The 13,356-nt window shown below is 53.4% G+C and overlaps 1 protein-coding gene across 4 annotated transcripts in view; it reads right to left on the minus strand.

Moving 5' to 3' along the window:
* LTBP2 (latent transforming growth factor beta binding protein 2) overlaps positions 1-13,356 on the minus strand; it is a 109,858-nt gene that overhangs the window by 72,616 nt on the left and 23,886 nt on the right. The window lies entirely within an intron of this gene.

Here is a 13,356-nt window from a genome sequence, read left to right on the forward strand (position 1 = left end):
TTCACAGGGCCTGAAAAATCTCCATTATGATTTTTGAGGCATGTTCTCTCTGTACAGCTTTCCACCCACTCCCTGTCTCTCCCTTTCTCTCTCTCTGTCTCTCTCTCTCTCTCTCTCTCTCCCTCGCGCACACACACACACACCCACATCAGAGGGCAACATTCCCTGAGCAGCCACAGTTCCGTACAAAGCAACCGGATGGGAAGGACATTCCCCTGGGGCATGTGAAAAACAGCACTGACTGTCTTCCAGTTCCCTTCTGGCTTCATCCCTCCCTAACCTTTCCTTTCAGACAAAAATCCTAGAGGACTTTGGTCAGTTAAATGCTATGAGTACAGCCACGAGCTTGAAATGTTTGTTGTTACTACTTTTTTAAGTCAGATGCTGGAAACTGCATATATTAAAACGTTTTAATGGCCCCAACAATCTCCTCCAGGCTTTCTCGCCAGCTTTCTGGAATTTTCTGAAAAAAAACACAAAATGCCTTGCCAAGTCCTCAGCAGCTCCCACACCAAGCTGGCTGCTCTGTGCTTGCCTGAGTTCACCTGCTCTTGAGTTATTTAGCAAAATGGCCATGAGCACGAGATCCAGTCTTGATCAGAGTTGGGCTGGAATGCCCCTTCCTGTCAGTTTCTTCCTTGTGGAGTATCCTTCTCATAGGATCATTGTGAGCATTGGCTAAGGGGCTGGGTATCTCCCACTTGCCCCTGTGGACTTCTTTCCACCCTGCTCTAGGCTGTAGGAGGCTCCTTTGCTCTCTGTCTTCCAGTCCTGCTCAGCCCACGTGGGACCCCAGCAAGAGGGCAGAGGGAGTGGAGGTATTGACCCTCTAGTTCCCTCCGGATGGACCACTGTGGGCGGGGGCTGTGGGGTGGGGGGCTCTATTCCTCTGCCAGAGGCCTGTTATGGTCCTTGCCTGTGGCTACTCTGGGTTCCAGTAACCACTGACCCCTTGCCCCTTAGACCTGCAGGGCTCAGGGTTTCCCAATACTCTGCTTCCCTTGTTGTTTCCTCTGACCTGTTCCTGCCTTTGCAAATAGACCCTTTATCAAACTGCCCCCTTGGAGTGTGCCATCTGTTTCCTGCTGGAACCCTGACTGTTACAGACAAGAGTCTCAGCTCTCATGTATTGAGCACTTAGTTATGTGACTCAGCACTTTATCCACTTCGACTCACGGAGGTGAAGAGATTCGCACAACATCAAATGGCTGGTGAGCAACAGAATCAGATGACATGAGGTCTGACTCATGACCCGTGCTCTTAACCTCTGTGCCGTATGGGTATTAACTGAAGTGGTGCCCGTAGAGTGCTTTGCACAGTAGGGCTGGCTGACTCAATAAGGCTCCGTCAGTGGTAGGTTAAAATAGCAACCATGCCACACTCAGAAAACCCACAGTCCTAAATTCTACTCCAACATAACACTAGCCCAACCCTAACCACAGAACAAAGGTTGAAACCGCATTCTAATACCACACGAAAGTCGTACTCTGATCCATCCTAACCACCACCCCATCGTGAGCTAGAACCTCACCTCGACCACAACCTTTCTGTCAATTTCCTCCTTGGGGCGTACCCTCCTCAGTGGGTCATTGTGAGGACTGGTTAAGGTGTTGGAGATCTTGCCCCTGGGGACCACTCTCCACCCCACTCAATCGGAAACCAAACATTCCTCACTGTACCCACAAAGCTAGACACCCACTCAGGGTGAGGCTAGGATGAGGGCTGTGGGGAGCACTGGGGAGCCTCCCTGCCCCTCTGTGCCTGGGTGCTTGCCTGAGACGGGTACACCTCGCACCCCATCCATCTGTACTCCCCTCACTGGGCTCAACAAAGACATTTGTGCGGCATCCACTTCCCGCGTGTCACTGAGCTGGTGACTTTGATGAGGCGAGAACCAGGAGAGGCAGGTAGCTCAGCTACACAATGCCGGGAGCAGAGCAGGGGCCAGTAGATCCTGCTGGTGGTGATGATGAAAGGAGAATTAGAGGCGGAAGATGCTTTCTCCATCACTCGGCTGCAGGCTCTGGGGCAAATCAGAGGTAAACAGCTCCTATCTCAGAGATCTGCAGAGAGTTGGGGCCAGGGCTGGGCCAGGAGGGAGACCCTTTCTGAAACCCAACCTAGGGAGGGTCCTGATAATCCTCGACTCTGGGATAATCCTAGAAAAGGGGCTCAGGCAGCCTTCATCAGAGATTTCGGGGCCCCCTTAGGTCAGATGTCCACCTTCAAGCTTCAGTATGAGAGGGAGGAAGAGAAGTGTGCAGGAAGCAGAAACCATTTTCCTTGAATCCGCCCACTTGCTCTGGGTGGGAATGAAGAGGTATTAGAAGGCCTGGGGCCCCCTCCTTCTTTGAGCACTCAGAGGCTGGAGCGACACAGAAGTGTCTGCCCTGGGCCCAGCGTGGTGGAAGGAACAGGCGTGCAGGCTCTGCTGCTTGGAGAGAAGGCACACCAGCCCCGCCCTCCTCACGACCTCTGTCGACCCCATTGGCCTAGAGCGAAAGCCTTGCAAGACTGTGCACCTGGAGCCTGTGTCCTTTTGTTTTCGTGCATAGGTACCCTAAGGCCAGCCATGGCCCTGAACTCCATGGCCCTCGGGTATTTGTGTGGGTTGAGGAGGTGCATGTCTGGACCCCATGAAGTCTAAAGGTCCACCTCCCTTTTGGAGAGATATGGGAGGGGCCTCGGCAGCCAAACCCAGCTGGAGGGGACTGCCTTGAAGCAACACTCTTTATGGGGGAAATGGGAGTCACTTTCCTCCTGGAAAGAAGCCAGGTCCTGGGTCACCACATACAGTTGCACAGGCTGTGCACTGCATAATTCTTGGAATACCTGTCATAGAGACTATGATGTGACAGACATCAGGGGTGTGACTAGGGGCTGGAAGATCCAGCACTCACAGCCTGGCCCCCTCCTCTCTGCGGTGGAAACAGAGTGCTTCAGACCCACCCCGTTACTCCAAGCAGTTTCTGCCTGGCAGGGATAGGTGGGGCTGGCAGGGGTTGAGTGCCAAGGGACCGTGCAGAAACCTTAATGTGGCCCATGTTTCCAGAACCCTCTGCAAACAGCAGGGAGGGGGGGACAGGGAGGTGAAGGAAGCTTTCAGCTGAGACACAGGTCTCTTCTACTCTCTTCAAAAAGCAGCAGCAGGGCTTCTGTGACTTCAGACTTGGGAAAATAAAACCCTTTCCATTTGTTCTGGCTGGAGGCCCACGAGTGAGCGTCTCCCTGACTCCCCTCTGAGCCCTCCCTCTTCGGAACCTGCAGCCCCAGGGAAGAGCATTCATGGGACTCTTCTAAGGCCTAAGAGATAGAAGGAACCGGGAGGAGGCCCCTTTACAGCTGCCTCAGCGCCCACCAGACTCCTGGCACTCCTAAGGGTCTGCTAACCCCTACTCTGTCTGCGCTCCAGCCACCCTTAGGGAAGAAGCATTGCTCTCCGCTTGCCTGGCTCCAGACTCCCGAGGCCAAGGGGCACAGGGCGAGCAGGTACCCACCTGCTGGGAGGACTGGGAGAGCCCCTTCCTGATCAACAACGTGCCAGGGGATGAGCTGAGGGTCAGCTCAGAAGGCAAGGGATCTGAGACCAACTTTCCTGGCTCCAGGCAGCAGCAGAAGATACATGGTGATAGAGACGTTCATTCAGTAGATATTATTTATTTGTTGAGTGCTTACTGTATGCCAGGTACTGTTCTAGGAGCTGGGGATATGCCACTGAACAAAACAGCTCACACTATACTTGGGGAAAAACAAGACAATACACAATAAACATAACAAGTAAATTATATGTTCTGTTAGAAAGTGGAAAATGGAAAGTAATGTGGAAATTAAAAACCAGATGAGAGGATGCTCAAGTTGGAGGTTTACGATATTAAATAGTAAGAAAATAGGAGATATCTCCCCTTTGGGAAAGAGCCAGGTTCAGGGTCACCATGCACAGTGGCGCAGGTTGGGCACTGCACAACTGTGGGGTAGCTGGCACAGAGGCCATAATGAAGCACATCCCCAGGTGTTGAGTCCAGTGGCTTAGGCTAATTTTAAAAGGTTAAAACTTTACAGAGGTAGTCAGGGAGGCCTGCTTCTGAATGCGACTCAGGCATGTATAGGGAGCATAAATAACTCAGCCCACTGCCAGGACTGCTAAATAACAGCAGTAATCAGCATTTGCAAGGCACATTACAGTTCACAAATCCATCTTTCACCCACATTATTTTAGTTAATCTTCGCAACCTTCCAGAAAGGAAAGATCCCTCCCACTTTACAAATAGAAACATTGAGGCTCAGTGAAGTTAAGTGGGTTGCCCAAGGTCCGAGACTAGTTAGAGGCTTAGCTTGGAAGTCAAATTGCATACTCTGCTTCTAAATCTTTTCAAAATAGTATAGTCATGATCCTAAGGGTTGGGGAATTCCAGAAAATCCCTAGGGGGGAAAGCTTGGGGCTCAAAGTTATAAAAACAAATCAGGAAAAAAAAAACCACTAAAAAAAGAAAAGAAAAGAAAAGGAAGGAAGGAGTTCAACCCCCGGAGGTCCTGAAAACTTGACTCACTCAGGATTGCAGGGCTGAGTCAACAGAGCAGAGAGGCGCCACTTGATGGGCCTGAGGGAGCAGGTGATGCAGGATAAAAGATGCAGGCTGATTAAACCCACTGCAGCCTTGCCAAGGAGGACTGGAGGCTTCCTGTCAGGGAGAGCTAAGATCTGCCCTTAGCAGATGAAAGGCAAGACGTATCCTTGTCACCACGGTGAGAGTGGGTAAAGGGGGAATAAGCACATTTCACTATCGTGGATAGAAAATGGCCAAGCTGTCGGCCAGAGTCTGACACCGCTAGCTCTTGACCTCAGAGAGAATCCATTTGTTGATTCTCATTTACAAATATGGAAACTGAGGCCTGGGGAGGACGAAGGGCTTTTCCAAGGTTTCCTAGCGTGAGTCCGTCTCTCATCAGGTCCTGGGTGTACTGGAGACTAATCTTGGGTCCAAGGGACTGGAATGAAAAAGAGAGAGGACCAAGAGGGGATCATGTTGCCCGCAGGAGCGAGCAGGATGTGGCAGGATGCTGGAGCCCAGAGCGGCAGAAGGCAGTAGAAGGGAGGAGGCTTCAGCTGGAGCCAGGCTCGGAGGACCCGGCAAGCCTTCCGCCTGGCCCAGAGGCAGGATCTCCTGGGTCCCAGGACAGGCCTGCTACCTAGCTGCCAATCTTTGCCCTGCCTCAGTTTCCCCTTCTGTAAGCCCAGATTGTGGGTTGGAGAAAAAAACTGCTTCTGGCAAATGGGGTATCTCACTGATTTGTCATAAACATGAGAAGTGGGCAAGTACGGTAAGGGATTTTTTTCTGGACACCCCACTAATCACTCTCTGTGCATTATTTCAAGGAACTCTCACAGCCACCCCAAGAGATGGGCATCACTGTTCCCGCTTCAAAGAAGTTGAGTTGCAGTGAGGGGAAGCGACTTGCTTGATAGTTTTCAAGGACACTAGGGTTTAAATGCTGCTGGACCCCAAAGCAACGGCACCCCACTCCAGTACTCTTGCCTGGAAAATCCCATGGACAGAGGAGCCTGGTAGGCTGCTGTCTATGGGGTCGCATAGAGTCGAACACGACTGAGCGACTTAACTTTCACTTTTCATGCATTGGAGAAGGAAATGGCAACCCACTCCAGTGTTCTTGCCTAGAGAATCCCAGGGAGGGCGGAGCCTAGTGGGCTGCCGTCTATGGGGTCGCACAGAGTCGGACACGACTGGAGCGCCTCAGCAGCAGCAGCGGCAAGACCCCAAAGCCCAGTGCTTTCCCAGCACACACACAGTGGGGTTGCCTCCTTGCACCTGCTGCCCTGTCCCCAGGGACCTGGTTTGTTTCCAGGTCATTGATCTCCTGGCCAAATGCCTTGTTATTCTGTTAGGAAGGATGCCTGGGTCCCCGCTGCGGTGGTTCACGGTGCAGACTGGCAGGGACCACCCCTTGGGGCAGAGTCCCTACAGCCCCTGCAGGAGGCCTGGGCGCGAAGGGAGGCAGCACCTCCTGCAGGAAGTCTGCAGGCTCGCTCTCAGCCAGAGCAGGTTAAAGGTCACACATCAGGAAGTCCCCGGGGGGCCAGAGTGGAGACATGGGGCTGAAGGATGCCAGGGGGCCTCCCGAGGAGGCGAGTTCTACACCTGCCCACCCTGCAGGCACACACAGCCACACGTGCCCAGTGGCACAGCCAGGCCTGAGTCAGGAGCTGCCCCAGTGCCCCTGCCCTTCCTCCCTCTCCCCACAGACGAGAGCCCCGAGAGGCCCGGCACACCCCCCGAGCCTTGTTAGCAGAACGGGGACTTTGGGAACCCACCGCAGGGTTTGTGAGAAGTGAAGATGACGGGGAGAGAGTCGAGCTGCCCTCAGCCCTGCTGGCTCCACTCCGTTCTAAGCCAGTCATGTTCAAGGTGCTGGAGACACATTGCAGAGAAGAGAGAGAAAACCCCCATCCTCCTGGGCCTGACATTTTACTGAGGTAAGAAAAAGAATAGTTGGGTAGGGGGTAGGGAGTGTTTGGGGGTGTGCAGTTTCAAATCAGAGGAGAAACAGAGACACAGACAAAGAGAATAAACGTATGGACACTAAGAGGGGAGGGGAGACTGGGGTGAACTGGGAAACTGGGGCTGACACATACACACAGTTGTTGTCGTTTAGTCACTAAGTCGTGTCCAAATCTTTCGTGCCCCCATGGACTGTAGCCCAACAGGCTCCTCTGTCCACCGGATTTCCCAGGTGCAAATACTAGAGTTGGTTGTCAGTCCCTTCTTCAGGGGATATTCCCTACCCGGGGATCAAACCCACGTCTCCTGCATCGGCAGGTGGATCCTTTACCACCGAGCCACCAGAGAAGCCCATATATACACTACTGCTTCTGCTGCTTAGTCGTTCAGTTGCGTCTGACTCTGTGCGACCCCATGGACTGCAGCCTGCCAGGCTACTCTGTCCATGGGCTTCTCTAGGCAAGGGTACTAGAGTGGTTTGCCATGCTCTCCTCCAGGGGATCTTTCTGACTCAGGGATCAAACCGGGTCTCCTGCATTGCAGGCAAATTCTTTACTGCTGAGCCATCAGGGAAGCCCCATATATATACTACTATGTATAAAATCCATAGAAGAAAATGGCAACCCACTCCAGTATTCTTGCCTGGAGAATCCCAGGGACAGAGGAGCCTGGTGGGCTGCGGTCTATGGGGTCACACAGAGTCGGACACGACTGAAGTGACTTAGCAGCAGCAGCATCATAAAATCCATAACTAATGAGAACCTACTGTATTGCTCAGGGAACTCTACTCAGTGCTCTGTGGTGACCTAAATGGGAAGGAAATCCAAAAAAGAGGGAATATATGTATACATATAGCGATTCTGACCCCTAAAACCTTTTGATAGAGGATGCAGTGGTTGGATGGCATCATCGATTCAATGGACATGAACTTAGGCAAACTCTGGGAGATGGTGAGGGACAGGGAGGCCTGGAGAGTTGCAGTCCATGGGGTCACAAAGAGTCAGACATGACTTGGTGACTGAACGACAACAATAGCTGATTCATTCTGATGTACAGTAGACACCAACACAACATTGTAAAGCAACTGCACTCCAATAAAAAAAATTTAAGTAAAATAAAATCAGGTGAACGCGTCCAAGAGTCCCACTGAGAAGGGAAGACTTGGAGTGGGAAGGAAGTGAGCCCTGTGCATATGTGACTGGGAAGAGGGTTTGATGCAGGTTGAATTGGGTGCTCCTCTGCCCCCACAAAAGGTATGTTGAGGTCCTAACTGCCAACCTGTGAATATAACTTTATTTGGCTATGGGGGGGAGTGGTTCAAATGTCATTAGTTAAAGTTAGATGAGATTCTACTGGATTAAGGCGGACCCTAAATCCAGTGACTGCTATTCTTATAAGAATCCCCCCCACCAACACACACATAAATAATACAGCATGTATTTTGAGAGGCAGAGACTAGGCTGATGCAACTACAAGCCAAGGGACTTGCAGGATTGCAGGCAGCCTTCAGATGCTGGGGGAAAGCATGGAACAGATTGTCCTCAGAGTTTCTAGAAGGAACAGCCCTACCAAGACTTTAATTTTGGGCTCTTCCCTTCTGAACTGTAAGAGAATACATTTCTGTTATTTTAAGCCACTCTGTTTGTCCTTATGGCAGCCCTAGGAAAGGAACACAGTGTTCCAGGGAGGGGGTACAGCAAGTGCAAAGGCCCTGAGGTGGGAGCATCTCTGGCATATTCCAGGGAAAACCCACTGGCCCATGTGGCAGAAGCAGAGTAAGTGAGTGGTAAGAGCTGTGTTGGAGATGTTTGGGGGCCAGATCACTCATGTAGGGCCGCCTTTGTGGCATGTCCTTGATCAGAGGAGCTGTGACACTGCAGGTGGAGGGTCCCAGCTGGAACGGCTGCAGTGTGTGGGTGTGGCTGGCCCCCATGGTCTCTTTCCCCTCATGTTATGCCTTTGAACACGTTACATGAAATGGCAAAAGGAAATCGAGTTTGCAGGTGGAATTACAGTTGCTAATTAGCTGACCTTAAAATGGGGGGTGTCCTGGCTTATCCAAGGGGGCCCATGTAATCATATATGCCCTTAAAAGTGGTAGAAGAAGGCAGAGGAGTCAGTGAGAGATTCAGCTGGAGAGGGAGGCAGAGGGGAAGAGTTAAAACATGAAGCGTTCACCCGCTGTTGCTGCCTTTGAAGATAGGAAGGTGGCAAGAGGCCAAGGAATGTGGGCGGCTTCTAGATGTGATGGCCCTCAAGTGACAACCATCAAGGAAGTGAGGACCTTAGTCCTACAACTGCAAGGAAGTGAATTGTGCCAACAAACAACCTGAATGAGCAAGAAAACAGATTCCCTCCGCACCCGGCCCCCCGCCCCGGAGCCTCTGGGAACTCAGCCCTGCCGACCCCTTGCCATTAGTCTGGTGAGCCCCATGTCAGATGGCTGACCTATAGAACTGAAGGATCATATATGCAGCATTGTTTTAAACATCTAACTTTGCAGGGTGTGCGAAGAGGAGGAGATAGAGGAGGAGAGGGAGAGATGGACAGAAACAGTGGAAAGAAGCCTGCCTTCTCAGGGAACAGTCTACTGAGAGCCATCACCATGGGCCTCAGAGCTTCCCAGACATCTCTCCTCCGATCCCGCCTGTCCTCCTCAACACTCCCCCTTGTTGCTGCAGTGCTGACCAAGCCCGCCGAGGATGTCCCCAGGGCCCTGCCTCTACGTCCTCAGGCCAGACTAAGAAGCAACCCCCGTGGAGTCCCTCCCATTCTGAGAAGTGTTGTGATGCCTCCCCTCCCCATTCCCCCATAGGGCTGGTGAGAACGGTCCTGGTGGAGAAGCCAAGCCAGCCAGAAACCACTGCTGATGCCACGGCTGGGTCACACCACCCCTGAGGCTGGGGCTGGGCTCTGGTTTCTCCCCAGAGCAGGTCGGCACGCGCACACACACGGCGTCCCAGTTGTTGGCCTGCTTTTTGCCACTCAGGTCCCCATAGCAAAGAGAACTCGTCCACTGATGGTTAACACATACTGAACACTAACCCGTATCTTATTAGTGCTCACATTAGGCACCGTACTACATGCTCTACTCACATGGTCTCATTTCCTCCCCTCTGCAATCCCATTAGGAGGAGATACTGACTCAGAGAGGTTGGGATATTTGTCTGATGTCACACAAAGTGTTAGTCACTCAGTCGTGTCTGACTCTTTGTGACCCCATGGTCTGTCCATGGGGATTCTCCAGGCAAGAATACTGGAGTGAGTTGCTGTGTCTGTCTCCAGGGGATCTTCTCAACCCAGGGATCAAACCCGGGTCTCCTGCATTGCAGGCAGATGCTTTACCATCTGAGCTACCAGGGCTTCCAGGGTGGCTCAGTGGGTAATAAACCTGCCTGCAGCGCAGGAGATGCTGGAGATATAGGTTTGATCCCTGGGTGGGGAAGATCCCACTGGAGAAGGGCACTGCAACTCATTCTAGTATTCTTGCCTGGAGAATCCCATGGACAGAGAAGCCTGGCAGGCTACAGCCCATAGGTCGCAAAGAGTTGGACACAACGGAGTGACTGAGCACAGCAGATGTCACACAGCTAGCTGGTAAATCCAGAACTGGACTCCAGGAGTCTCTGAATCCAAACTACAGTCTTAGACTCTCACACATCAAGGTGGGAGGAGGTCCCTGGACCAGCAGCATCAGCATCACCTGAGATCATAATAGAGAGGCTGACCCCAGACCTGCCAAATCAGAGGCTGCATGTTAACAAGTTCCTATGTTAACAAGTTAACATGAGTCACATGCCACTGCAGGCTGAGAAGCACGGGTGTGAAGCACTGTTTTCCAGACCTGCTCGTCCTAGGCTGTCATAACCACTTCCTTCCCCCAGTCTCCTGAGGCTCTTTCCCAGCTGCCTGGCTCCTGCTCCCCAGGTGCGGCAGGCTCTCTGCCCAGCCTGGGGAAGAAGTCTGAACCTGAGTCTCAGAGGGAGTCTCCGGGCCTCTGCAGCCAGCCCAGGCCACAGCTGGACAACATCAGTCCACGTCTGGCTCTTGTAGGGCGTGCTGCCTGCTGCCCGAGGCTCTCCCATGCGCCCCCCACCACTGCCCCCTCGCATCTTCCTTCTGAGACACAAGTCCCTTGGCCTCTGTCTAGTGCTGTCCTGAAGGCAGCCTCTGGCCGTCAGCAGCCCCTGCAGTGTCTCCCCGCCCTGCTCATTTTGCACCCCGCCCTCCTAGAGTGCCCACTGCATTTATGTCACCCCCTTTATCTGGACACCAAAGGCCTGTCCAAGTTGCCATCAGGAGAGAGGCCAGGGCTGCTTGGGAAAGCTGGCCAGGCTCACAGGAAATGTCTGACACCACCAGGCAAGTGGGACTTGGCCTCCCAAAGCAAAACACAGCTGGGCCGACAGCGGGCTGCTCGGACTTTCCCAGATTTCATGGCATTGAGGCGCCAGGGCAGAAAGAGAGAGACCGTGCTGGCCTGGAGGCTGTAGCTCATTAAAAACATCACAGTAGTCCCTGGCCAGGGAGCCTGTGAAGCTCAGAGAGGACAGCCCTGCTGTGGGGCCAGAGACCTCACCCCGGGCCTTTGTCCTCCACTGCCTCCCGCTCACGGGGGACCCTCCCTGGGGACCAAAGCCTCACAGGGTTCATCTTCCTCCCCTCCTGGCCTCCTCCTCTCCCCAGCATCGCGCCTCATCAGTGTTCTCTTTCAGCTTGTGTTGACTACAGAGTGCCGGGGGTAATGTGAGGCACCAGACACATCTATGAAAGAGGAGGACGCGGTGGTCCCTGCCCTCAGGGAGCTCCTGGTCCAGGGAGCAAATGAAGAGACCATCCCGAGGCCAAGTAAGAAGTGCGGCACCCAGGAGGCATGGCCCCCTCCCCACGGCAGCGGGGGCGGGCGTGCCCTTGGTTCCCGGGCAAAGTGAGGGCTCAGGGCCAAGCGGGCCCTTTGTGAGGTCACTCTTAAGTTGGGACCAAGCGACAGAAAGCCACGCAGATGGAGTGATTTCTGCAAGGTGGCATTGTGGGGACATCCAGCCTGAGACAGGCACTGACTTCCAGGGCGCAGGCCGCACAGGCTGATTGCAGACACAGGGCACAGACTCCAGGGACGTGGGCCAAGCATGTGCTGCAGGAGGTCACAGCTGGGCAGACACGACGGAGGGGGTGCTTTCTGGAGGAAGTGGGACTGGGCTTTGAAAAAGAGGAGCTGGAGAGGCTGGGAAGACGGGGCAGGGCATGTCAAACAGTTCCGACTCAAGGATCCAAGGGGACAGAATGACCTGCCAAGCAAGCACCAACACAGAGGGAAAATGCACTATAAAATGAACAAATCCCACAAGCCAAAAGAAGCTTTGGGGAGAGGGGCAGGGGGAAGCCCGGCTAGAAGGATTCTGCTTCCACCCTGCTTCCAGGACCGGCCCTGGAGCTGCCACCCCTGGGGCTCCTCCAAGTGCCTTTGCACCAGGCCCGCCCACCTTGGACCCAGAGCTGGGACCCATTAGAACAAGGTTCAGGCCCTGCCCAGCTGGTCACAGCCAGTCCCAGGCGGTTCGCCGTGCCCCCTGCCTTGCCCACCTGGCCCTTAGCTCTGCCTCTCTCTCTGCTCTGGCATCCCAAGGCCTTGGCCAAAGAGTTTGGCTCTTCTGGTTTGGACTTTGGTGCTCCCTAGGCCTTGACCCAAGTTCACCCTTCTGCTTTTTTCTGCTCCTGGCTGCCCTCAAAAACCACCTGCTCGCTTGGGTGGTGAAACACCCCTACCAAGACCCTGGTCTGTCCCCGCTCTCCCCCTTCAGAGTGGCTGGACAACCTCAAGCTTCTTTCCTTTCTCTCCTGAGCTTTCCCACTGGGGACCTGGCCTCGAGGTCAGCCTCCTCCTGCTGGTTCTGTCAGCCTCCTCCGGGAGGGCAAATCCTTTTTTTCCCTGAGTTCAGCAAGACAAGGTTCAAACATTTCAGAAAGAACTTCCTTAGTAGGAAGCAAATGGAAAAACTAACCTGAAAAACCAAAAAGAAAACACAGCCCCCAGAAACGGACCAGTTTACCAAAGTTCAGACTTCCTGTCCTGAGCTAGGAAATGTCTGGCCAGGTTGGCTGGCAAGTAGGCCAGGGACTTCTGCCCGAGAACACCCCCTTCCCACTTCTTAGCCTTCTGCCTTCCACTACATGTTCCTGCAGGCTGCTCCAAGGAGAGAGGCTGCTAGCACTGATGGCAAGAGAGCTGAAGTGGCTTTTTAAAAACTTTTTATTTTTTATTTTTTTTTTTTGCGGCACAGCATATGGCATCTTAGTTCCCCGACCAGGGATCGAACTTGTGGCCCCCTGCAGTCAAGCAGAGTCTTAACCACTGGACCACCAGGGAAGTCCTGGAAGGGTTTTTTTCCTGACAGAGGAGTCCTTCCCGCATTGCACGGACCACAGGTAGAAAAGAAGGAAGCGGAGGAGAAACATTTATAGAGTTTACTCTGTGCCAGGCACCCTTCTAAACACTTTCTTCTTATTAACGAATTTAATCCTTACAATTCCATGGTTATCATCATCGTCGTTGTCCCCACCTTACTGATGAGGAATCAGAGAGGTAAGTAACTTGCCCAAGGTCACCGACCTAGGAAGTGGCAACCAGGATTTGAAAGCAGAGAGCCTGGGTCCAGGCACATGCCCTCCTCGTCTTTCTCCCAGGACCTGGAGGGTAGCAGCTCCCCTCCCACCGCCACCGTGTAGTCCAGTCTGCCAGAGCCTGTGCCAACCCTGAAACCTGCAGACCCGCTCACCACCCCTCCGGTGGGGTTGGGGGAGGGGAGGAGAGTCCCTCCGGCCATCTCCATCAAGGTCTTCA

The sequence above is a fragment of the Bos javanicus genome, chromosome 10 (genome assembly GCF_032452875.1).
Source record: "Bos javanicus breed banteng chromosome 10, ARS-OSU_banteng_1.0, whole genome shotgun sequence".
Classification (NCBI taxonomy): Eukaryota; Metazoa; Chordata; class Mammalia; order Artiodactyla; family Bovidae; genus Bos; species Bos javanicus.